The sequence below is a fragment of the Corvus moneduloides genome, chromosome 6 (assembly GCF_009650955.1).
Source record: "Corvus moneduloides isolate bCorMon1 chromosome 6, bCorMon1.pri, whole genome shotgun sequence".
In the NCBI taxonomy this organism is placed as follows: Eukaryota; Metazoa; Chordata; class Aves; order Passeriformes; family Corvidae; genus Corvus; species Corvus moneduloides.
Window position 1 is genome coordinate 45,846,424 of NC_045481.1, and position 27,121 is coordinate 45,873,544.

General features: G+C 41.2%; 1 protein-coding gene across 3 annotated transcripts in view; it reads left to right on the top strand.

Moving 5' to 3' along the window:
• Nucleotides 1-27,121, top strand: part of TSPAN4 (tetraspanin 4) — a 429,626-nt gene that overhangs the window by 146,476 nt on the left and 256,029 nt on the right. For all 3 annotated transcript variants that reach the window (XM_032110834.1, XM_032110833.1, XM_032110832.1), the window contains exon 2: nt 7,126-7,206. The gene's annotated coding sequence lies outside the window, so the exon portion shown is untranslated. The remainder of the gene's footprint in view (nt 1-7,125; nt 7,207-27,121) is intronic.

Consider the following 27,121-nt stretch of genomic DNA (forward strand, 5'->3'; position numbering starts at 1 on the left):
CTAACTAAATAATTGCTTCAATTAAGCTGAATGTAGTTAATGCAAATTAGATAATAGAGAAAGGTAAGTGGGCAATTTAACTGCTGTGGGTTTGTTGCAGAATTTTCAATGATTTACTTTGTGGCAAAGAAGAAAGCATTGGAAAATACTGCCACAGAACAGCTGGAATGAAAAGGGATCATCTTGCAGTATGCATGGCTGCGTGTTAGACTTGTGCTGAAAGCTTTTTGTACTTGTCTAAGGTTGTATGACAGCTTATAGTTAGAGCTGGGATGGAGGAGGCTTTTTTTTCTTTTCCCCTGTCCCTCAAGGAGCTTTTAAGGCTTAGAAAACTTGAATATACTGACAAGGTTGTGTCATTGCCTGAAGTGGCCCAGCAGTGTCCATGGCCCAAAGGGCAGTGATCCAGAGCTTGGAGATGAGGCAGGTCTAAGATCAGGCTGGAATGTTGAGTTCGGGTCAGTGAAGGTAGAGGGCCAGGCACAAGTTTGTGAGAACAAGGCAAGGCCCAAGAGCTTGAGCTTCATTGCAGCTCCATAGCAAATAAAGGAGTTATTCCTGAGATGAATATCTCACTTACCAGAGCTTTGGTTGTTCTTGGCAGGGATTTTTTTTTTCCCCTCTTTTTTTTTTTTTTTTTTTAAACACCTGAAATTCCAGCCCGAAACTGGAAAAAACTTTATGAAAGCCAGGCAAATGACAAAACCTTCTTTACTTGAATTTACCTCAGTGATTGTGAGTGTTGTGTATCTTCACAGGAAAGAACGTGTTCATCTCTGGCATGGTGCTGTACAGCAGTGAAAAATGTGTGTTCAACCATAGGTTGAAATTTTCTGTGTTTTAAATGCTTCTGTCTAGTCCCAGAGCAAAGAAAGCCCACCTGAAGCAGGCATAGCTGGGACAGGATGAAGTCTTGATCACCAATCTTGCTGAGCAGAGCCCAACCAGAAAGGTGTCCCCAGGTACAAGCAGAAAGCATCACAACTCTTCCATTTCAGTGCTGCGTAGCTGAGGAATTCCCTGAAAACTCCTGCTGCCAGCAGCAGTGCAGGCTATTGTGGGACTGACAGTCAGTGAATTCCTGGTAATTTTGTCCTTGCTGCTGCTGTGGTTAGGGATGAACCACAATAGTTTGTTTGTCAGTGGAAGCTAGGGAGGAGGGCAGGCGTGATCCTACACTAATTTCCTCCTTGTTCTCACCTGTATAACTGTCCCTGTTCTCAGAGGTCTGAAGTCATATCCTGGAGCACAGAATTTACCTTCCTTGTCCTGCTATTTTAAATGTCTTCTAAGAATCAGATAAGATCAAAGCCCCTTAAGTGTGCTTTAGATAAATGGCTTGCTCTTTGTAAGCAAAAGCAAAAGATTGAATTGCCTTGACATTTTATAATCTTTCTGATTTCATATGTTGAAGTTGAAATATATTGCAAAAGGCCCTTGTCATTTTTCTGAAGTCTGGTGGGTCTCTGAGGATGGGAATGATATCCTCACTTCCTTGCAGGTTTGTTTCTGTATCTGGTCCTGCAGCCTTCAAAAGCCTGATGTTAGGTTTTGTTTTCCTCAGGACTATGCTGGCTTCTGGACAGTTTAGGCATACTTGTTACTAAATTATATCTGATGAGGAAATATGAGAAGATCAGATGGATTTATTCTCTGGAATACCTCAGCTACATGAGTTGCTCGAGGGTGAAGCTGGGTGACAAACACACACACAAAAAAGCAAACACACACACAAACTGTCCTATTCCCCATGGTAGTGATCTCTGTTTGAGCTGCTGGAATTTATTATTTGGGGAATGAGCTTTCCCAGCCTTGGCTGTAATCTTATTTACTTGTGAATAATCTGTATACAGCATTGACACAAAAAATTTCTGTGCCAAGCTAATACGCAGTGCAAGGGATAACATATTTAGATGTCTGTGTTGGATTTGGGAGGCTGTGGAGCTCATCATTTCTGCCTTTTCTTATCAAATAGTAGATTGCAGCATTCTGCTACCATGCAGCCTGTCAGGAGCAGAGGTATTTCTGTCAAGGGAAAGAAAGAAAGAAAATTCAGTCCTTTTCTCTTTCTGCTCTGGTGCTTCAGGAGATGCAGAGCAGAGAAATGTGGTCCCTGAGGATCTCTGCAAATAGTGAGATGAGGATATATAGAGAAGGCAAAAATCAGCTACAGGATGGCATACATTGAGAAATTCCAGATTCAATTGACTTTTGATACCCCAGGCTTTAGGCTGCCTTTTGGTAGTAGGCATTATAGATGATACTGTCTTAAGGCAGCAGACAGCACCATCAGGGCTCTTCCACGGACATGGCAGGGGTGGGGTGGTGTGTTGTTTATGAGCCATCAAATTCTTATGCCAGAATGACTCTTTTGATAGTCACTTTTTCCACATAAATGTCAGAATTAGTGATTCTTTATTGGTGGTAAAACATTTTGCCAGTCATTTCTCCCTTGAGATGAAAACAATCCAATTAATAATGCTGAAAGGAAATGTTTCAGAAAGAGCTGGTAAATGTACTGATTTTGGGTCCTAGTGAAATAGAGCCTTCAGTGTGCCAGTATTAAAAAAAAAGTTTTCTGACAAGCCTTCTTTTGGTAAGGTGTCTCACACATCAGGGGAGATGAAGAGGTAATGACTGTCTGGCTGCTGCGTCAGATGTGTCTGTGTGTGTGATGTGATCCTCGTTGCTTAAAAACACACTCTCAGGTGAGACCTACCTGTGAAGGTTATGCTCATTAGAGCTTCTCTCCAGCTGCAAGGGCAAGGACTGTGGCTCACATGGCTGGTGTTCAGGTGTTTTCTAATCTGCATTTGGAGACTTCCCCACTCCTTTCAGTTGCTTGGAGTCCTGGAGTCCCATCAGCTGACTCAGGCCTGCTCTTAATCCCGAATTTCAGCCAGGGCTGAACCTTGTGTACCAAGGCAGGGAGGTCTTGAGCCAGAGATGTCTCCCCTCTCAGGACACAGAGTGCCCTGTTATTTGCACTTAGGGCATGATGAAAATATAATTTATTTAATCTAGTCTGTTTAACCTTGGCCATAATGCTACTGCCCTTCAGATTTCTGGTTTGCATTTGTGATACTTCTTTTCTTCCCCCTGGAAACTGAGCTCCCTACAACAATTGGAGTGGCTGCAGAAGAGCAAGGAATTTGCCTTTGTACGAGGCTTTAAAAGTAATTATTTATGATTCTAAGATGATTGGATATGTTTCAGTGTCAGCACTGGGTATGCATTTTTAAGAATGCTATTGAAACTTTCATGCAAAAAATCCACTATATATATTCCTAGGATATTATTTTACTTGATTAAAGAAAGTATTGAATGCAGTGCTATTGAATACAAACTCTCATTTAATCTATCAAAACATTAACAGCACTTTCCTCCTTCCAGGACAGGCAGAATTTAAACAAACACCAAGCAAGGAAGGTGACAGAAACATTTTTTTGACCTTACATCCCTCTTGCTTTAACTGGGACTAGTTAGGCTGAATACATAATCACAGGCAAAGAAGCTTAATTTTTTGTTAAAGGGAGCTTCTGTAGCAGGAGTTTGAAAAGTCACAGTGTGATTGATGTCAAGTAAGCCTGAAGTTGCACTGGCCTTGAGCTCGTTCTCTGCAATAATGTGAGTTAACCTCAGTGAACAATCAACAGCCGCAGTCTTGGGCTAGCAGAGCTTCTGCATTATGACAACAAAGAGACCTCGAATTTTTTATCATTTGAAAGTTAAATGGAAAAGTTAAAAGAAGAACTCTGCAGTCAATATTTTGATGGGGTCAGTATGGTTTTAGAAATTTTCAACAAAATGGATGCTGACATTGCTTATTATCTAGTTTTCTGGCAGATGTGAGAAAATAAATTCATAAAACAAAAAGAAAAATGAAAACAGAAGGGAAGGGAAAAGGGAAGAAATCTATTTTAGATTTTAATAATTATTTAGAGTCTATTGATTTAATTTAATTTTATAATTAAATTTTAGATTTTAGTAATGTTTCCTATAGATATGTTTCATTAGGTGGACAATAGAGCTTCTCCTCTGCTTCAGGCAAAAGTTCAGAATTTATTTCTGGGCTATGTGCCTGGTCAGTTTTATCTTTATATGTAGATCTCTGTGCTAAAATGCGGAAGGATTTACAGCAAAGGAGTTAAAGTAGTGGTGATCTTTAAAGAGAGTTCACTAGGTCAATCAAATTCTCTCTCTAAGATTATAAATCCAACTAGATCAAGGGATACAGAAGACATACAAGCACTTTCTTGGCTTGGAAACAAAGCAGAAATATTATAGAAAAGATTCCTCCACCTTTAATTTTACTCAAATTTTTGCTGGTTTTGTTGCTTTTGCCATTTGAAACTGGAACAAATATGGGATTCTGTTTGTTCTAATAAGCTGGAAACAAAAATAAAGACACATTTGTCCCAGTGAGGTCCTTTTTACTACACAGCATTCTCCCTAGACGATCTCCATTCATGCTTCCCTTCTATAGTCCTCTCTCTTAAAAGCTGCTGGGAAACAGAGTTTGGATGAATTTTCCCAGTTGTGAATAATCTGTTTCTGTGCTATAGATGCAATTTGGATAAAAGATACTATGAGGGGGAGCAGATTTTGTACCTTGCGTGGCACTTCAGGCTCCATGCCTGACGCAGTAATGCTGTTCTAGGCAGCAGAAGTGTTCAGAAGTGGGTAAGGACACACTGATGCAATCAGTAGTTCATAGTTTCCTTCCCCATATAGAATCACTTATTTCCTGAAAGATCTTCTAGTGCTGTACTTGAAATGTTTAATTTCTGCAATAGATATTTTTTCCCTTCTCGGTGCGTCTCCTGTACTGAGTGTGTGCTTAAATGGGAAGGAATGGCCTTATTTCTTCTGATTGTCCAACCTAATTAATCTATTTCATTTATTCAGTAATTAGATAATGCAGGTTTGGTTTGTTTTTTTTTTTAACTCATGAAGTAGCAGACAGGAGTGTTGAACATCTGTGTTTGTTCCTGTGGAGTCTGTCTGGTTGAATTCTCCACTGTCATCCTCTTTATTTGAAACAGGTGTTTGAAGTTGACCCTTTGGATAACTTTGAACCGAAGGCAGGGAAAGCCTACTGGGAAAATAAGCATTAAAGGCCTTGTAGGCCCTTTGAAAGAGTTAAATCTCTCTCTGATCTCACTGGTTTCAGTCAGGCTATTAGGTCTTTAAGTACCTTGTCTTTGAGGATTAATCTGTACTCTTAATTGTCCATTGCTGATGGTTTCTCTCACTCCCAAGTATACTAATTCTGCCTTAATAACTATGGAAGTCATTGCATTGGCATAAAAACACTTGTTATTCTGCTTAAAACATTCTTCCCTTAAAAGCCTTCCCTTCAAAGCCTTTCGACTAGTCCATAATTGGGGTGATGGGGGGTGAGAAACTTGAGTAGAGCCATTGCACATGATTTCTTCTCCAGTTCTCGGGGCTCCTGGAGCAAGGAAAGTGTCACCATGTCACTTTTTTGCTGCTGGTAGCAAGCTGTCGGAGTGTTGATTCCCAGGCACTTTGCATTAGGAAGGGATCTAATATCTGCACAAGTGTCCTGTGGGCTCTGACAAGATTTCATGTGCAGTCGAGAAGCAGTGTACATTTGTATGTGAGTCTTATCATGATGGAAGTGAAGTGCCACAAAGATGAGTAATTGAGAAGGGCTGAGAGGAAGGAGCTGGGACTATTCAACTTCTAGAGGAGAAGACTCAGGGGGAATCTTATCAATACATACAAATAGCTGAAGGGAGGGTACAAAGAAGATTGGAGGGAGGCTCTTTTCAGTGGTGCCCAGTGACAGGAACAGAAGCACAGACTGAAACAGAGGAAGTTCTGTCTGAATATCAGGAAAATACTCTTGCTGTGAGGGTGACTGAGTGCTGGCACAGGCTGCCCAGAGAGGTTGTGCAGCCTTGTGGTTGGAGATCTTTAAAAGCTGTCTGATACAATTCTGGGCAACTGGCTCTGAGTGCCTCTGTGTGAACCAGACAGTTGAATCAGATGTCCTCCAGGGCTCCCTGCCAACTTCAACCAGCCTGAGATTCTGTGAAGTTAAGTTTTAATGCAGGGCATCATGTGGGTAATGACCTGACCTAGGATGGAGGCTTAATTTTCCATCTGCCTTGTCTTGTCCAGTGCTATGTGCAGTTACTTCATTCTTTTGTACAGTGTGGTGCCACTAATTACACCTTTTGCTGTTCTACTGATAGGGGTTTTTTAGGTTTTTTTTTTTTTTTTTTTTTTTAAGTTTAGTTTCCTAAGTTTAATAAAACCTTTTCAATTTCTGTGTGCATGAGATTTTGTGGAGAGCTCAGCATTCTTTTAAGACTATAAATGAAAAATTAGCTTTTGTGGTTATACAAAAAGTTCAGAAGTATAACTTTCTTAAAATCCAAAATATTATGTCATAAAGAGATTCTAATGCTCTGTGTTTTATGAAAACATTTTGATTTTAGAAAGCTGATTTTTAATTTTTCTTCTAAGGCTCTTGTATTTCTGTTTTTCAAAACTTCCCGCCTCCCCAGAATTGGATTTATACATTATATATTCTGGATGTGTAGGATTTCTGTATATGTCTTTTTTGAGTCTCAAGTCCATGAAATGCTCATATCTGATCCAGTGTTTAATGGGATGAAGTGCTCATATCTGATCCAGTGTTTAATGGCATTCAGATTATGCAAAGAAGCTGATAATGCTGCCCTGTTCTAATGAAGTGCTTGAATATGGGCCTAAGTGGAAACATGCTGTGTGGGATGTTCACAAGTGCCCATGGGAGAAAGGAGCTTAAATCCCATTGAGAGTGAAGAACGTGATCCCACCAGCTCAAGAATGTGATGTCTCCCCCTTGCTCTGCTCCTGCTGCCATCGGTGGGTGTTGTCATTCTGACAGCTTCATGAGCCAAGCTGTGGGTTTCACCATCCCTTTATAGTCACACTAATGAAAACTCACACCTTGCCAGGTTTTTCTCTGTTAGGTTTCAGTCCAGTGGTTTTAGCATAGTTAATGAGGGGGGGGTCTCTTTTGTGCTTCCAAAGGCACAGTTAAGAGTTGTTTTCCTTGTATTTTGTAAAAGACATGTAACTTCTGACCCATGGGCTCTTGTTTTGCAGGTCCCAGTTTGCTGGTTGCAGAGAGGCCACCTTGTCAGCTGGGATCACATCAGGTGCTCTGAGCTCCCATTCCTCCATCAGGTACGTGAGTAGTTGTGATCGATTTATTGTTTTGAAATAACATTCTGAGTAGATAATTGCATTTCACCTGTGGGCCTCAGTGAATGGCTTTTTAGACAGTAGAAATGACAATCTGCAGAAAGTAGTACAATTAATATAATGGATCAGACTGGTACAAAGAGATCTTGCTTACTGCTGATGTGGATTCTGTTTCCTTGTTTCCACTGGGGTGCGGTCCCCTGGAAAGACATTGTACTGAACCCCTTGCATGAGGGGACTGAAGTGGGAATTGAATTATTAGCCCAGGATCCTCTGTTTTTTCTTACTGGCAAAGTAACTTCATATGATGTGACTGTTGTTTACCTGAATACTGAGCACAACTGTATTCTTTCCTACTCAGATCACATTTTTTTTGATTTATGACAAATGCTGATATGAGAATTCACTGTTAAAGAAAAAAATAATTAAAGATAATAAATAAAAACTTACGTACCAAAGTCATGCATGAAATCTGTCAATCTTCAGTCTTTCCCCCTAACTTGCATATTTTTTGCACAGCCTATGTATTTTAAATAGGGGAAAAAAACTGGTCCAGTCCTTTCAATTGTGTTACAAAAACAGTGAAGGTGTAGAAGAACACACTGTGGAAAGTACAGATAAACAGATTAAAAAAAGAGGTGCTGCACCACCTGGCAGTGTTTCTGTACCTATATAGTTGATCACCCAGCAACAAATGGCTGAGAGACTGAGATATATTTGGGATAATCTCAGAGAGTGAAGCTCCTGAAGTGGGCAGAAAGGAAGATGATGATGCATTGGTGTTTATGTTCAGCCCCTTCTAAAGCCCTGTAGGGAAAAATATTTCTGAATCTTCTGGAAGACTAAAGCTAGAAATAAAACCCTGTAATAACTTCCAGGTGGATATATCTGAAGTGGTGAAGCTTTTCGATAGAGGCTCAGTCTTCCCCCTTTATTTTATTTAAATACTTCCTATTTTGGTTTCCTTTAAACAGTTATAGGTGACAGAGTGACCAGTCCCAAGCTGAGGAAAGTCAGATTTTGTCAGAAATCTAGAAAGAAAAATAATTTCTGGCTTGCAGTTTAAAAGAAAATACAGGCGATAGCAAACAGAAAGTACTGACTGTTGTCAAGCTACTGAAGACACTCAGAGAAACAATCACCACTGCATGGTGTCCCTTTTCACTGGGAATTGCAGGTGATTATTTAAGTCCATGTAGGTCTGTGGATTTCTGCAGCACATGTAAACTGAGGATTTGACCAAGGTCCATAGTGTGAAGTGGAACTGAAGTCCTCTGATGTTAACTGGTATCAACTTTGGGCTTGGTTAATCTCACACCCTAGAAGGGTGGTGTCTGAAATTTTTACATGGCTTGATTTTCAGTAATCCTTCTCCTCCTGCTCCTAGGTCTCAGATTGCTTTGGTTTTGTAGTGTTTGGGGTTTGTTTGTTTCTTTGTTTTGGTTGTGTAGGATTTTTTCCCTTGGTTTTTTTTTAATGTATTTTCTTTAGTTTTGATGTTCTTTGAATCTATGTCTTTCATGTTAGTTACAAGTGGAATTAAGATCTCTTCTATTTAGTTAACCTTACCCTGTGTCAATCAAATTGAATGAACAAAATCTCAGTGATTTATGCTAGAAAATAATGCTTTTTGTTACTTTTTTGCCCTTCATTTTGTCTGTGAAAACTAAAGTACCTGTTGTTACACAGTCCCCTCAAAAGGGCTATTCTAATAGTCCATGTAGGTTTTGCAATTAAATGGAGCAGGTACTGTAGTTGTCTGTAGTGTGGCCATAATTTACCCACTAATAGAGTCTTTAATTGAACTAGGGTTTTTTGTTTTATTTACTGAATTACTGTGTCAAAACTTGAACAACTTTGCTTTCAGCTCTCAAACTGAGTTACAGGTTTAGGCCAAGGAGATGCAGCAAACCTAAACCTTCAGCAGTTGGACTGACCCAATTTTTTGCATTGTTAGTGATTTTGTTGGTTTTGTATTATTATGTATTTAACTCAGCAGAGCTTCCAGGCAAGGTTTGAAGAAGAGTGGGAGGCTTCTTTGTTTTCTTTGTTACTGTAAATATTCACACAGGATGACTGTATGATTTGGAGGATAGAGCTCTTAAGGCCATGTTTACTCGCTCATCCTTAACAGCATTATGCACAGCACTGCTGTATAAAGTGTGCAGGAAAAAAACCAATCAAGCAAAATCTGTTTCTCTGCAGAAATTTCTTCTGTTGAGCCTTTAAGGTGGTCTTTACAGACTAAGGACAAGTGCTTTTTTTATGGTGTAGAGCCTTTTGGGTAAGTGTGGTGAATGAGTGCTGGGGGCATCTGTTTGGGCTGACAGTGAATATGTTTGATTATGCGTGTAGTAAGTGTTTGTACTTCATACAAAAGAAGTGTGAGTCTCCCAGGTAGTGTTTCACCATGGAAATCGGGCAGTGTGAATTGTTATCTCAAGTGTGCTGTCACTGGGAGGTGAGATTTAACCAGAATAGTCACTTGTGCTGTACAGACAAGGACATGACCTTCTGGAAAAATGGCACACTATCGTGTTCCTTTCGCTGACACAAAGAGGGGGAAAAGTCTGCCCGTGTCAGAGCAGTGCTTGCACACAGACAAGGAGTCTAGACCAGAAGCTGTCAGGTTGTAGATTCTGAGGGATTTAAAAGGATCTTTCTGCCATGAAAAGGCTTTCTACCTGCATGCCTGGTGTTAGGAGTGGAGTTGTTGTGGAGAGGAATAATGCTTCACTTTTCCCACCAGTGTTTGTTTTTCTTTAGCTCTTCCTGCTTCTTGCCTCACTGCTGACAGGGAGGCTGGTTTGCCATACTAAACACCTTAGGGCTGACAGGATGGAGAAGACCTACAGGCTCCTCTGACAGCAGTAATCAATAAGAAGTGAAAAAATCTCACTCTGAGAAGCCCTTTTCCAGCTATAAATGGCAACAGAAGTCCTGAAGGTGAAACTGATTTTTAGCCCAAATTGTGAACACAAAGGACCAGGAAGCTGAGACCAGGGAAAAGATTTGCAAACCAAGAGTTTCTCAACCTAGGGGAAAACTGCATTGTGCCAGACAGTCCTCAAAAATGTCCTCCTCAGCCCATGAGCTGGTGCTTTGTTTAGTGCATCCCTCAGGACTTAGAATCATTGAATTGTTAAGGCTGGAAAAGACCTCTATGATCATTGAGTCGACCATTAACCTGGCACCACCACGTTCACCACTAAACCATGTCACTTGGGTTGCCTCATTCACACATTTTTTGAGACTTCCAGGAGTGGTGATTGCACCACTTCCTTGGGCAGCCTGTTCCAATGCCTGACCACCCTTTAAGTGAAGACATTTTTCCTAATATCCAATCTACACCTGTCCTGGTGCAACTTGAGGCCATTTCCTCTCATCCTGTCGCTTGTTACCTACCACTTACCACCAGCTCTGGGCCCAGCTATCCAGTCAGTTTTTTACCCAGTGAGTAGTACACCCACACAAAGCCATGAGCAGCCAGCTTCTCCAGGATAATGCTCTGGGAAACGCTGTCAAAGGCTTTACTAAAGTCCACGTACACACATGCACCGCCTTTCCATCATCCACTAAGCAGCTCATAGAAGGAGATCAGGTTGGTCAAGCAGCAGATGCCTTTCCCAAACCCATCCTGGCTGGGCCTGATCCCCTGGTTGTCCAGTATGTGCCACATGCTGGCACTCAAGACAATCTGCTCTGTGACCTTCCCTGGAAGCAAGGTCAGGACAGGTCTGTAGTTCCTGGGATCCTCCTTCCAACCCTTCCTGTAGATGGGCATTATAATTGCTGACTTCAGTCAGCTGGGACCTCCCTGGTTCACCAGGACAGCCGACAAATAATTGGAAGTGGCTTGGAAAACTCTTCCACCAGCTCCCTCGGTGCCCTTGGGTGGATCCTATCAGGGCCTATACACATGTGTATGTCTAGGTTGCTGAACATTTCCTCCTGGATTATGGGGGCTTCATTCTATTCCCCATCTGTCTTCCAGCTCAGAGGGCTGGGTACCCTGAGGATAACTGGTATTATTGAAGACTTGCTGCAAGAGATTTCATTATCATACTGCAAGCTTCTCCTAAGTTTCCGCTTGCCTTAGGAGAGATGGTGAATTTCTCCAACTCTTGTAAGAGTCACTGGAAAAGGAGGAAACTTAATCAAAACTAGGCAGAAGGAAAGGTCGGAATTCGCTTTTTAACCTAACAGGTCTGCTTTATTTTTGAAAATAAGTCATTTCTATGAAGGAAAAACAAGTTTTTTTCTTTCAAATAGATTTAATTGTCTGCAAGTCACATTGAAAATGGGAATAACAACTTGTAATTATGAATGGGGATAGACAGAAATGCCCAAAGCACCTGGTTAATCGAAAAATAGAGGCTGAAGAGTGCAGTATTTTTTATGCTGTATTATAGTGATAATGGCAAGTCATTCAGAAAGCACAATAGGAAAAGTTAGGTCTAGCTTATATATTCTTGTTTTGTGATGCTGAGTAATTGTTAATATGGGCTCTTACTGTCATCTTTGTTTTGCAGGAAGCAATGCAAGCAAATGAATATGTCTGTATCCCATATTGCTGTTTTACTCACAGTTTAGCTGCTTATTTGGTTGAGATGGAGTTTTTATTCCCTTTATGTTAGTTGTGCAGCTAGGGAATTTGGTGGTAATAAAAACACAGAGCTCTTGCAGCATGCTTTGTGCTGATAAATCTCAATGTTTCGTGAAGTATGTGATAACTTCACACTGCAGATACGTGTCAGGGAAAGAAGTTTGCCCCCACGGTCACTTGGCTGGCAGGAGAACTGGGATAAGGATCCCTGGCCTTGAGTCTCAGCACAGGGCTCCCTCTGGCTGACCATGCAGCCTCTGCTTCGGTTTTTTCATAGAACTGTTAGTGGTATCATTCCTCCTACGGATGTGGGGAAGGTTTTAGGTATTAAGCAGGTATCTTTTTGTCAGCACTCAATTAATTTTAAAGGGGAGATACAAAAATAGCACATCCTTTTGTATTAGATATCATATGTCCTCTGGAATCATCTTTGCCAAATGCTATTAATGGCTACTCGAGAGATTCATTCTATTATCTTGACTAGCTTATTTCTAAAGTAGTTTGACATTTTATTTGTCTGACTTATCTGTTGTTGTAGGGAGATATTGTTTTATTACCCTTTAGAAGGCTGAAATGTTAACCAGGAAATATGGGAGCTCCTTTCATTACTTTTTTACTATGAAATACGAACTCACAGACTGGATTGTCAGCTCTGCAGTAAAAGAGAATTCTGGCCTTGTGCTCAAGAGCTTGGATTTGACTACAAACAGTATCCCAGACCCTCTGTGGTAAGCTGCTTATTCTTCAATCCTACAAAGCAGTTTTAAGCCCTGCACACCTTACCTCTCAAATGGGAAAATTCTGGCACTGACAAGATCCCAGTGTCTGCAATCAGTGTGAACAAACACTGCAGGAAGGGAGTGGGCTGGAGTAAAGTTGGGGTTCCTGCTCCCAGAGCAGACCCAGCTGTGAACAGTAGGACAGATGTAGTTTCAAATATTCACTGGTGTTGCTGCTGGATGTGTACTGTCTGTAATGTGAACTATAATGGTAATTAGTATGTTAATAAAAACCCCTTTTACCTGGAGGAATTAGAACCATTTCATATGGTCATCTTTTTAATTGAACTTGTTTCTTCCTCACCTAGTCCAGACATGCTTGACATCAGCTGAAAGCTTGTAAATTTAATGGCTTTGGGTAATTTTGTATGGCCGTTCTGGTGTCGAGTCCTCTCTGCTTCATAATTTCCTGATTCCACCTTCATGTGTGCACACACACTCTCCATTTGGGAATGCAAGACAAATATTTGATTTTATTATGATCTTTGGGAGGCACTGTGAGTAGGAGGGGTTTATTGAGAGGCTAGGAGAAAGCTCGGAGTCTGATAAACAGAGAAAACCAGTGGAGATGGATTTGCAGTTTCCTGTGTGTGACAGCACTATTTTACTTTGCACTACCATTTCGAGTCAGAGAAGATAAAAAGCATCTGATTAATAAAAGCCTAGATGAAGACATGTGCTGCTACACATGTTTTTCGAGTCTGGTAGATCCTGGGCTTGGCACGTTAAAAATCTGTCCTTTCATGAAGAAGCTTTCCTCATACTAGAGAAAACTGTAAGGTAAATGAAACAAATAAGTAGAGCAGGGATTTATTATTAAGCAAGTTTTGTGTCAGTGGATGAATATCCACGTTTTAAAAAAGAGTCTAAAACTAAAGCCTGCAAAAATAAATAGCTTTGTCTTAACAATACAACATCTAAGAAAGCTTTTCCTTTTGGGGTAAAAAATAATAGAAAACTTTAGACCTTCTTATAGCAAAGATAATTACAGTCTTGCTTATTTTAATTACATTGTTTTAAGTAGGTCACTCACATGCTTAAACCTGTGGAAAATTTAGGAAAGCTTAGCAAACTGGCATAAGGGCAGAATCAGGGGACCTTGATTCCAGTCTTCCTTTACAGTGCCTGTATTGCTCCAGCATTTTAGCATGGACTGCCTGCAGTCAGAGAGAACATCTACTTGTACTTGTTTTTTAATCTAGACTGGTGTTAGCACTTTTTTTCTGGGTCAGCTGATTTCACTACAGACATGTTTGTTGCACTCAAGCTGTCTTGTAGCAGCAGTGATAAAAAGATAAAATCAGGCTTCTGAAAGCAATGGTGACAAGATTGGCTCAGAGTGGGTAAAGTGACTAAATACAGGAACAACTTCATGTGGTCAGAGATAATACTGAATATTTGCTTTCGGATTTAGGGTGTGTTTAATGGCTATAGAAGAATGAGGCAAAAGTTACCAACTCAGTTCCTGATTTTTTAGATGTGTGGCTCTGTTTTCCAGGCGCTTAGGATGCTGCATGTCCCTTTGGTACTGAAAAAGTTTGACCTTTGGTGTCATCTCGAGAGCAGCAGAGCTCCGAGCACATTTGTAACCGCTCTTGCCCTCTTCAGCTGCGTAAGTGGTGCATCAGAGCTCCTCTGAAAATTTGAGTAAAGGGCTCTTTGGAAAATATTTGGCTGCAAAGATACAATGTGGAGAGTACTAAAAGGAGCACTTGGGTCCGAGCTGGCTTTGCTCTATGTATTTGTGCAGATACAAGCTGATCTTTAAACTCCTTGGAGACCCTCAAGGAAAAAGGTCATAAAGGTGATGCTAGTGGGTATAATACATTTGGAAAATGCTAGCATTTCTGACATGATGGGTTTTCAAGCATTGCATGTGTTACCAGGTGGGATTGCAGTACACAGAACATCTGTTTCAGAAAAAATTCTCTTACCTCTGCTTTTTACACATCTTGTGTGTCTTCTGTGGTGAATTGTGCCACAGTGTCAGTGTTACCACTGTTGGTTTTTTTCTGCTGAATTCCACACAAATGGATGTGTAGCAAAGGGGCCGAGAGAGAATGCTTAGAATCAGCGTTTGTTTGCCATCTGGAGCTCTGCCAGTGTAACCTGAGGACATTGGGATGGTGGGGAGCCTTTCCTGGAGTTCAGGAAAAGGGAAGGAAAAAAAGCCCTGTGCTCTGAACAGAGAAGTTTGCACAAAGCACACTCTGTGGTGGAAACAAGTCAGGTGGAAAAACAAGTCATGCAAGATGATTAGCAGTGTAACTAATTCTTCCTTTCTTCACTAAGAAGCCCATCTTCTTTCAAAGAAAATGGCAGTTATTGGCAGTTTGAATTTCTCAGTGGTGTTCAAAGTAATAGGGCTTTGTAAGCATGAGATGTGATGTTTTCCTTCTGTTACAATAGCAGATGAGCTCTTCTCCCCCTCAGTTTGACCAGGACTTCACCAGGCACAGAGAAGAGGGAACAAGGTAGTAAGGAGGCAGAACTTCTCTTTTTTATTTTTTGGCTGCTGGGTGTAGTCTCACAGTGAGGGATAGGAGCCACACGAAAGTCGTGATCCACTGTCTTTTCAATTCAAAGACTCTCATCTATATAAAGAGGTTTGAAACAAACTTCAAACCTGTCTCCTTCAGTCGAGCTCATAGTATTGTTGGCTGGTCAACTTGGAAAAAAGAGAGATTAAAATAATATTATCCTGGAGCACACCTGTCTTCTGCTTGCTTGGTGTTGAGTAGCACTGTGTCACAGCTTTGTGCATTAGCTCCTTGCCTGATGTAATGAGAGATCTCCCCCTGGTTTCAACCCACAAATTTTTATGGCTGATTGCTAGAGGTGGAAATGCTGTACTCTATAGCCCTGCCTATCCCTATCCCTGTTTCTCCTCAATGCAGTGGGTACTTTTCCTTTTCTGGTTTCTTTTGTAAGATCGCAGGCTGTAGTGGAAGCGACCTAAGTAGCCAGTAAAGACTTGAAATGAAGTTGAAACAAAATGAACAAAGCTGTAGGGAAAGTGAATTTGATTGTAAAGTTTTCACTGTGTGATCAGCCAGATCCTAAGATCTGTCTATTCCTGGACTTTTCCTAAAATAAGCTTCTTTAAATTAATTATATAGATATAATCCCCTATGAGGACATTTGTTCTGAGGCAAGAGTATCTATATAGAAATTGAACTCTTGAAACCACTCGAAAGTGTTCTAAAATAACTACTTTGATTAATTGCTAAGCATATTAGGACCTACAGCGATTACAGCTGGTATTGCTTCTGTACCTCACTGCTTGCTTAAAGTAGCTCAGAGGCTGTGCCCAGTAACGAGTCAGATTCAGAATTGTGGCCTTTTATTTCATTTCATTTCACTTTATTTTATTTAAACTAGCAGAAGCAAACAGTCTTCTCGATGCTCCATCTAAAAATGCGTTACCACAGATTGAAACCCTGCACTGTGTATCTGTGTGCTGACTCCACAAACCTCCCACCCTTTGCCACCATCTCTTTCATAACTGTAGATTTTAAATGTGGAAACATCTCTTAAGTCAGACAAGGATATTTGGCTCAGAAAATGAGAGGAGAAGGTCAGTGCATCCCCTGAAGTGATACATGAGGGGATGAGATGTGTCTAATGGCAAAGTGTCTAATGGAAAAGAGTGGAAAAAGGCAAGGGAAGAGTACTGAAGGAGAGAAAATTAGAAGTAAAGGGAGTGGAAACAGGGAGAGGCTATAAGGTTCTGATGAAATGAAAATGAGTAGTTGTTAATATACAGGAATTGCTCTCTGACTTTGGATGGGTTGGGCTCCCTGCTTGCCTGGCTTTCCTGCCATGCTGTCCCTGTTCACTTCAGCAGAGAACTTGGCCTTCATCACTCGGAGGCTGCCATCTGTCATAGTCACCCACTGGCCTGTGAATTATTTGTGCTCGTCTAAAGGCACGAACTGCTGAATGCGTGAGCTCTGCTGTCACTCCAGGATTGATGCTGCAGCTCAGCTGGAGGCCAAATGGTAGACTCTCAGCCCCCCAAAAAGCCCCAGAGCGGCTCCCTCCAAGGTTCCCAAACAAGGAGTGCAGGCCTCAACTGTGCTGCAACCAAGGCTGAGGGCAGAGTAGCAATATTTAAAACTGAAAAAAATAAATGCTGTTCACCTCTGTGGACCTTACAGTTTCATTACTGTTTGGATGAAGCTTCACAGAAATTTGGTGTGATAGCTCAGCTATTTCCAGTATGTTTAAAACCATCTGCAAACATGAGCTCACCCTCACCTTTCATTCATGCTAAGGGGGCAGTGTGATACATATATTAGACTATAGCACTGACCAAAATAACCCCAACACTTTGCACCCTGTGAGCAGCTGATGCATGTGATGGTCTGTTTCAATGTCGCTGTCTCCCTGCAGTCAGTGTTCAGGCACAAATGACAGAAACACAAATACGTTTGCAAAATCTAGAAGTAGTTACAGTTCATGAGCAACAGAGGGTCAGATTCCAAACTGGTGGAAGTTACCGTAGCTTCATTAAGTTTCATTTATTTATGTTTACATTATTTTATCAGCACGATTTCACAGCTCTAGTTTAGAGCATGGCATTAAGAGTAAGTGAATCACCTTAAGTAAGGTTGAAGTGGACTCTGCTGTGAGGAGATCAGAGCTGGAAGGGAGAGTTAGCCCTCTTAAATCAGATGTGCAGTGAGTAAAAATAATTATGTGGAACTACAGCCTTAATAGAGTGCTGCAATTTTATACCATGATATGACTGGTAAAATGTAGCTAAAGTTTAACTTACCCACCACCCCCATGCTCTTCATGCTGACTATCATAATTATGAAAGCTGCTCTCATCTGATAATGGTCTTAAGAGTTACCAGTATGAGGACACTAAAGGTAGACTAAGAGTGAGTCATCTATTCCATATCATGAAGTTATAAACTAGTTATGCCTGTGGAATTATCAAAGAAATTTGGCATTCTGGAAGTCCTTTTCATAGTCCAAGTGCATATTACACTCCTGTTAATTTAATAATTTAAGCTTACCTTTTCTGAAAGTGTGTTGATGCTGTTTGTAATGGTTTTGGAAGATGCAAAGTCTGTTTACAGACTCAGTCTCATCATGTCTTTCTCTTTTTACAGAGCTGTTTGAAATTTTGTTTGAGGTCAAATCTATGCAATTCCTTCATATCAACTGAATAATGCTTCTAGAGTCTTGAAAATTTTTTTTTGTTAATTTTGCTAAATAATTTTATTTATTGCTTTATAGTGTAGTAGAAACTTTCTGAAGGACTTAGGAGAGCTTTACAGTATTTTAAAAAATTTTCATAGTGTGCAAGTGGAAGATACTTGGATTGTCCTGGGTTTTGGAGTTTAGGCAGCCGTTTAGTTAGGATTTCTGGACATGTCTGTGGCACAGATTTAGATATTCGTTGCCATTTTGAATTTTTTTCTTTTGACTTGAGCAGGTACTAAATCTAATAAGGGCAGACATGTCACTATAAAATTGAAGCAGAGACAGGAAATAGGCATTTGTCATATGGATGAATTTCAACAAGCTTGATTTCATATTGCTTTTTGAAAAGCAGCCTGATATGATAAATGACAGCAAATGAAATTCTGTTTAACAGTTACTGACCTCTTTTTTTGGTAGTATTCCTGCAGAAGTTGCAATATTCAAACCTAAATATAGAAAAGAGTCTGCAAGCATGTTAGGAAGCTTTCTATAGGTATAAAGAGTGTTCTCCAAAGTGTCCGAGTAACAAGGTCTTGCTAAGTGAGTAATTTTGCTGTTATTTAGTTCTGTTACAAATGTGAAGGGATAGAAAAAGAGAGATTCTCATGACAGATGTTAGCCATGTCCCTTGATGTAGATCTGGCAAGCCCTTGGACTTAAATGGCAATGTCCTCACAGACATTAACATGCACTAGTTGGTCAGTGCTTCTCTGCCCCTTGCCTTGGCAGACAAGTAACTAATAATGTTTATTGTCTGATCACAATGGGAAATCTCTGTAATTTTAGGAGTATTTATTGCTAAGGTGAACATGAAGCAGCATGCCAGCAAAGCCTAAGGAGGGCAGTAGATCTTATTGGGAAAGAGAGAAAAGAATGACCAGATTGTTTATCAGGGAGTCTTTAATTTCAGCTATCCCTGCTAGGAAGTGATAAGCCCTGCATGGGAGAGCTCTCTTAATGCTGTCTGGGCTAGAGAGGATACAGCATGTAGAGGAGGGTGTAGTCTTTCTCCTTTCACCTAGTGCACGTGGACAAGGAAATCAGCAAAGGTAATGTGTAATCCATGGAGAACAGCCCATGGAGCTGCCACCTCCTGCTGAACCACCTTCTTTAAAATCTTTGGGGCACATCATTAGATGCACGTTAGCAGAAATACATTTAGTAGAACAAGGATACAGAAAAACACATTCCTGAGATCAGTCCTTGTGAACAGAGAGACGTCCAAGCATTCTCTCCGCCTCCTTGTTCTGTAGGAAATCTGTGACAGAGCTCATTGTGACAAAACCAGTTTTTTAACCAGTTTGATATCACATCTGGAAAAATGTCAAGATACTTTACAGCCTTACTTGTAGTCAAGCAAACATTGAGCAGAAATTTGTGTGAGAGAGCTTACTCTCTTCATAATGTATTTGTATTTATCATGTGTGTATGTACGTATCTATTCCTATAGATCAGCAGACTGTGGAAACACAGTGTTCATTTCTTAGAATCCTTGATTACGGTGGTCCCTCATACCACTAACGGTTCCTGGATGTGTTATTTCCTTTTTTTATTTTTTCATTCTCTTTTGTGCCTCAAGGAAAGAGGAGCAAAGGCCAAGTTTTGCAGCAGCCAGTTTTCCTTTTGAGAACCTCTGTTCCTTGCTGCCTGTCAGATGGTGTTAGAGAATAGTTTCTAAACCAGATTAATTGAGTTCAAACAAAGTTCCCAAGCTTTGCAGAAGCTGTCAATTTGCGTTTTTATTTTTATTTCCTTTTTGACACAATCTAGTGTCAAATAGAGTTCAAAATCCAATATGACAGCATGATGGGAAGGTGTTGTGCCTTCTTTCCAATTTAGAAGAATTGCTTTCCAAGTGAGAAGATCTCCAGCATCTCCTAGTGCTGTGAAGAATGCAGCAAGTACAAAGATGCTTTGCAGTAAATGTCTCCAGGAAGCCTGGTAAAGCCTGAATTTGAACATGGCTGAGCCAGTTGAGACCCTCCTCAATATGAAATACCTCACAAACTGGGACTGTGGGGAGCAAGTATTCTGCTGTTCTACCTAATTTGCTAGCAAGAAAACCGTTTGCTAATTTTTAATGACGTGTTGCATTAGATTTCCTTGCAAATCTGTGTCTCCTGTCCAGTATTAGTTTCCTCTTGGGAAAGCCCTGAGTATGAAAGGAAGTACAGTTCCAGGTACTATATTCTGGCTGATTAGTTCTTTCCCTTGGACACAGTTGCAGAGCTGCTGTATTCTGTTATAGTATTAATTCCTACCTGTTTCTTGGAATGGGGTTTGGTTCCCTCCCAGGGTGCATCTCCTGTTCATCCCTGTCCACCTACAGTTGTTGGTGTGATGAGCCATTTGGGCATAGTTAGGTTCCCTGAAGGAGTAAATAAAAAGCTTCCTACAGGTTTTGTCAGTCTCTCATGTACCCCTCACAAGCTAACTGCTCACTTAAGATAGTGTTGCTCAGTCTCTAGACAATTTGAAATTCCTTTGGCTTCAGATCTGGGTTTCAGCGAAGCTGTGTATGCAAATTCTTAGCCTTGAACTGTTGTTTAAACTTGTACTTCTCTAACAGAGCACAAAACCAGGTACTTAACTTTATGAATGTGCTTGTAGGCTTGAATGCCTGCAGTGATGTACCAGCAGGTGCCAGCTCTTGCATTTGCCCCGTGCGGTATTGCTCAGTGTTCTGGATGGTGCAGAAGCTGCTGTGTAAATCTTAAATCTTTGGCTTGGCAACACAAATGTCATGCAGTTAACTCATGGACTTAATCTACTCTTCTGATTTCTTTTGAGATTTGCTAACACCAGGTCTGCAAGTGGCAATGACAACCCCAGGTGTTTGTAGGCAAGTAGCCAGAGGTGTGTGGTTGAATGCATGGATGCATGTGTGCACACTGAATGCTTACTCAGTTCCACTGCATTATGAGTTACCAACATCATTGCCAGTGGGCTGCCAGGGTTTTCTTTCATTGCATTGACTCTCAAGGTGCCCTAAGTGAAGGAATGAATGACAACACATCAACTCGGAAGGTGCACATTCTAGAGATTGCTCAGGAGGGAAGCGGTTGACTTGGCAAGTTCAATTTTGAAAGCAATCTTTTTCAGGGTGCTGAAAGATAACAAGGGAGGAATCCTGTCCGGGAAACAAGAGACTCAATTTACCAACTGTCAGACACGTGGCATTGACTTTGAACAAAATGAACACCAGGCTCTCTGAGGCTTGAGGTGTCAAAAGAGCCCAAAAGTCATATACACATATTTAAATGATGCAGACGAGTAGCCTTTGTATGGCAAGGTTGCTTTTATCTCCTAAAGTAAAATAATGGCATCCATAAAGGTGACTTTGCTACAGAGAGGACTTCCTTACAATCTAGATGTTGAAACAAATACCTTGAAGATGTGTAGAGTAATGAATTTTAATTGATTGCATTCTTCTTTCCATGGGAAAACTTATTTCTATATTTTATAGCATGTTTTGGTTCAAATGCTGATCCTTTTTGAAGGGGTTTCCAGTTTAGCTTGAGCAAATAAAAAGTGATGAGAAAGACAGAATGTGTTGAGATAACTATTCTCTCTTTTAGTCTTCATGTAGTGATTTGAGGATTAGAATTAAAAACCCACAAGTTTGGAAAGGTTGATTAAGTTGTTGAGCTAGAACAGGCAGAAATGGTGGTCAGAGTTTACAAACATGATATCAGGTGGGATTTTGTTTTTGTTTTCTTTTTAAAGCCTCTGCTGTCCTGCTGCTGTGTTAGATCTGCATCAGCTTTATAGTTCCCAGCTTGGAAGCTGGGTCTGTGCTGTTTCTTCCAGTTAGAAGATTTTGAAGGAACTGCCAGGCAGGTACTTTGCAGAGCCACGAGAGGTGAGAGCTGCAGGGGATAGCAAAGTGCAGGTAAGAGCAGCTGCAGAAGGGCCCTTCTCTCTGCCTGCCCACTGTGTCCATCGGACCTGTTGCTCTCGCTTCGGCCCAACGACGCTGCTCCCAGCATGTGCCAGGCCTTGGTGTGAACAGTGTGTTAAGTCAAAACATCAGCTGTAGCTGAGTGAACAGTCACAATCTGCCTCAGAAAGTTCATGTAAGGGTGGTAATTCTGCCTATCACATTCCTTGAAGACCAGATTTCCATGACAAAATGAGAGGTTTACCTACAAAACCCCAGATTTGCCCCTACGTGGGTACACCAAGGACAATGAGATGTGTTTCCTGGGGATATCCCCACATGTAAGAAAGGAATGGAACCTGAAAGGGGCTGTAGCCAGGTGGGGGTCAGCCTCTTCTCCCAGGCAACCAGTGACCAGATGAGAGGGAATGGCCTCAAGCTATGCCAGGGTTCAGGTGGGACATCAGGAAGAATTTCTTCACTGACAGGGTGGTCAGGCATTGGCCAGGGAAGTGATGAAGTCACCATTCCTGGAAGTGTTCAAGGAATGACTGGAGGCAGCAGTGCTGTGGTTTTGTTGACATAGAATCATAGAATATTTGACATAGAATCATAGAATGTTGTGGGGTTGGAATGGACCTTGAAGATCATCTGGTCCCAACCCCCTGCCATGAACAGGAACACCTCCCAGTAGACCAAGCTGCTCCAAGGCCTTATCCAGCCTGGTTTTGAACACTTCCAGGGCTGGGGCATCCATAAGCTCTCTGGTCAACCTGTTCTAGTATCTCACCACCCTCATGGTAAAAAATTTCTTCCTAATACCTAACCTAAATTTTCCCTCTTTCAATTTGTATTATTACTCCTTGTCCCGTCACCACAGTTCCTGACGAAGAGCCCCTCTCTGGCTGTTAAGAGGTCAAGGGTTGCACTTGATGATCTTGGAGGTATTTTTCAACCTTAATGATTCTATCTTTCATAATTTCAAATTATAATAATGCTTTAACAATTATATTTTACAAGATTAGCTTTTAATTAAAAAGTCAAAACAAAGATGACAAATCCAAGGGGAAAAAAAGTGTTGTTCAGTGGAAATTTAGATTATACTTTGATTTTGATACATTCCTCTGTTTCCAGCAGGAAAAAACCTCCCACTCACTGTGGAGGAAGGTGATTTTCAAGCAAGCTGGAAATTTAAATGCAGCATCACTGTGGGTGCAGGTAACACTGAGAAAGTGAAACAGGACTTAAAATATGGATATAAAAGACCCTTTGTGAAGTAGATCTAGGTAAAAAGTGAGACTCCAATCCTGTATGCTGCCACTTAGATCTTCCTTTTGATAAGGATTGCACCCTAGCAAATTCAGTGTCGAGATCAGATTATGATCTATGGGCTTTTATTTGCTTTACTATTTAGAATGTTGTGCATTTTCTTGGGCATGGCAGGTCATTCCAATTTTGATGTGGATATAGGAGGTACAAAGTGGCTTTGTTGTTAACAGTACAGGCTAACAGTACAGAATGAGAGAACAAGGGAAAGAGATATTAATTTATGATACATGGGAATATGCTTGAAAGAGGATTGTAGAAAAGGTGGTTTGAAAAGTGGTTGTGTGTTCTTTTGCTGATTTCCTGTGAGGGCTGGTAGATATTTACAAGATATGGAATAGCCAGTGCAGATCAGTAGTAGATTCACTGCAGCAATTAAAAAAAAATCAACAAGTTAAAATATTTGGGGTTTCTACACATTTTTCTGAGAATGGGTTTGGGTAGAAAGTTTGTGATAAAAAGCTGTATTGGCTCCTGGTTTTACAGATTCTCATAGTAGCTCATGCTGTGCAGTGTTGAAGAACTGTTCCTGTTGTGTAGGGATAAAATCTGGGAGTGCAGCTGCAGGGAATGAATAAAAATCAGAGTCATCCTCAGTGTTTGATAATCCTGATAGACCTTGGGCTTCCCAGTCCCCTGAGTTGGAGGACCACAAGTGCAGTAATGGTGACTTTCCACTTGCAGACACTGATACTGTAAGGGACCGGTTGTATCAAATAAATGTTCCCAAGGCCATGGGGCCTGATGGGATTCATCCTGGAGTTCTGAAGGAGCTAGTGGATGTTATGGCAGGACCCCTCTCAATCATCCACCAAAAGTCTCTTGGGAGTCTGGGGAGGTCGCTCTAAAACTGGAAGATAGCCAGTGCTATTCCAATCTACAAAAAGGGCAGGAGGGAAAACCCAAGGATTACAGACCTGTTAGTCTACCCTTTTTCTGGAAATATCTGTGGAGAAAATTACACTGGGTACTGTTGAAAGACACTTAAAAAATAATGCAGTCATCAGGTACAGTGAACATGGCTTCACAAAGGGAAAGTCCTGCTTAACTAATTCGATCTATTTGTATGGTAAGGTTCCCTGCCTAGTGGATGATGGGAAGGCAGGGGATGTGTAATTTTTCTAGATTTTAGGAAGACATTTGATACTGATGCCCTCACGGGATCCTTCTTGACAAGCTGACCAACTGTGGGATGACCAACTGGCTGAAGGACAGGGCTCAAAGGGTGTAGTGAATGGGGCTTCATCTGCCTGGCAACCATTCACCAGCAGAGCTCCTCAGGGTTCAGCTCTAGGCTTGTTCAGTACATTTATCGCTGATCTGAATGCAGGATTCTACTGTACCATTAGCAAATTCTCTGACAATACCACACTGGGAAGTGCTGTTAGCTCCCTGGAGGAACAGGAGGCCTTTCAGAGGGATATAGATAGATTGGAGCATTGGGCTATGATTAATAGGATGAAATTTGGCAAGTTGAAATGTAGCTGGATCCTGCACCTGGGATCAAGGAATGCTGGGCACAAATATAAATTGGTAGAAGAGTGGCTGGAGAGCAGCAGGGATCTGGGGGTGCTGGTTGGCAGCAGCTCAGCAGAATTCACCATTGTGCCTTGCAGCCCAGAGGTCTAATTCTATCCTGGGTACATCAAACACAGTAGAACCAGCCCATCAAAAAGGGTGATCATCCCTCTGTATTCAGTGTTGGTGCTGCCTCACCTTGAGTACAGCATGCAGTTCTGGGCCCCGCAGTTTAAGAAGGATCCTTGAATGGATCCAGAAGATAAAAAACCTGGTAGAAGGGCTGGAAGAAATGTCCTATGAAGGGCAGCTGAGGACTTTGTGTTTTTCTAGTTTGGAGAAAGGGAGGCCGAGGGGTGACCTCATTGCTCTCTGCAGCTTCCTCAGAAGGGGAAGTGGAGAGGGAGGTGCTGATCCCTTCTTCCTGGTATCCAGTGATAGGATGCATGGGAATAGTTCAAAGCTACACCAGAGGAGGTTTAGACTGGACACTGGGGAGCATTTATTTACTGAGAGGATGGTCAAACACTGGAACAGGCTTCTAGAGAGGTGGTCAATGTCCCACAACTGCCAGTATGTAAGAGGTGTTTGGACAATGCCTTTAGCAACATGCTTTGACTTGGTCAGCCCTGAACTGGTTAGGCAGTTGAATCAGATGGTTGTTGTAGGTCCTTTCCAACTCAAATAGTCTGTTCTATACCCTCCAGATGGTATCTCTCTGCTCTTACAGGCAGTATCAAGAACAGGTAAGTCTGAGAGGTGCTTGTTTCTCAGTGCTAACAAGAACACCAGGAATAGTGTGGGAAAGCATAGGCTGGGCATCAGAAGTTAGATGACAGGACACTTAACCCTGCTTGGTTTTTGAAACTATTAAGATGGTCAAAAATGGGGAGATACATGTGGCTCAGGATTGGATTTTTGCTTGTGGACCACATAATCTTTTTTTTATTAAATGGATGTGGTTAGTGTGTGACAGCTGTGGCATTGTTTTGTGAAATATAGCCTTTGGGCTTCTTTCTGAAGGGATTAAAAAAAAATCCTTCTTGATTTATGGAGAAAAAAGTCTTAAGCTGTAGGTGACATTAGCAATGAAAATGTCAGGCTCTGTGTGTGTAATACATAACTGTGCTGTGTTTTCACTTTATTTAATGTTATGGGACAATAACCAGGACTTTGGCTCTTCTGGTTACTCATTTTGAATGCAGCTTTTCTCAAGAAAGAGACAGTTTCAAATTCCTGGGGAGCAAAGTGCAGCTATTTGAACTGCTGCAAACTTTGGCCTTCCTCCACAGAAGTCAGCAGGATTTGGTCATCTCCTATGGGAGAATGATAAGACCTTAAGAATATGTAAAAAAAGGGAATTTTCAGTGGAAACTGACATTATTTGTATCAGCTTAGTTCCCGAGATATCTGCTGGAAAGCTCTTCTCTCTTCTTGATTGCAAGGGATGTCTTTAATTTTCATCCAAAATCTATTTATGTCCTGCACAAATATTTTGTCCTTCTGCTTTTACTCTTGGAAAAAAAAAATATCACAAGATTGAAAGCTTTCAACATGGGGGCAACTGCAAGAATATTTTACTGAGGAAGGATAACTGTGGCACTCCTAAGGAACTTGCAGAGCATGTCTTCACTCTTCAGCCCCTTCTTACATTGTGGTTGAGGGAAATACTGCTGAATACCTTTATTCTTTTTTGCCCATTGTCCTGCTTTTTAGCTGTAATAGAGTTACTTCTCTTCATGGTATCTGTTACAGTGCTGTGTTTTGGATTTAGTATGAGAAGAATGGTGATAACACTGATATTTTAGTTGTTGCTATGTAGTGCTTACTTAAATTAAGGACTTTCCAGTTTCCCACGCTCTGCCAGCAAGGAGGTGCACAAGAAGCTGGGAGGGAGCATGGCTGGGACAGCTGATCCAAACTGGCCAGAGGGATGTGCCATACCACAGAATGTCAGGCTCAGGATATAAACTGGGGGGAGTTGGCCTGGAGCCACTGATCACTGCTGAGGGACAGGCTGGGCATTGGTCAGTGGTGGGATGATGTGCTGTGCGTCACTTGCTTTTTGTGGGGCTTTTTATTCCTCTCTTTCTCCTTTCCATTGCAATTATTATTATTATTGTTATTATTGGAATTAGTATGATTATAATATTTTACTTCGTTTCAATGATTGAAATGTTCTTCTCTCAACCCAAGAGTTCTAATTTTTTTTTCTGCTTCTCCTCCCAATTCCATCAGGGTAGTGGGGGGGTGGGAGTGACAGGCAGCTGTGTGGTACATGGTTGCCAGCTGGGGTTAAACCATGGCACCTGTACATCGACAAATGATGAGCAAACCAAAATTTGTTTTGCATAGGAAGAAGTCTCCCTGTTCTTCAGCAAGGACTGGGGTGGCTTGTGTAAATCAGGTCATTACAAGAACTTGCATTAGGCTAATAGAAGATCATGGAATTGGCTTAACACTTCAGCAGTTTTATTACTGGAAGTGCAGAGCTGAATGCTGAACAGAGGGATGAGATCATCCTGGTCTTGCGTTCTGCCTCAGCATCCACTCAGAGATGGCAGAGCATTGT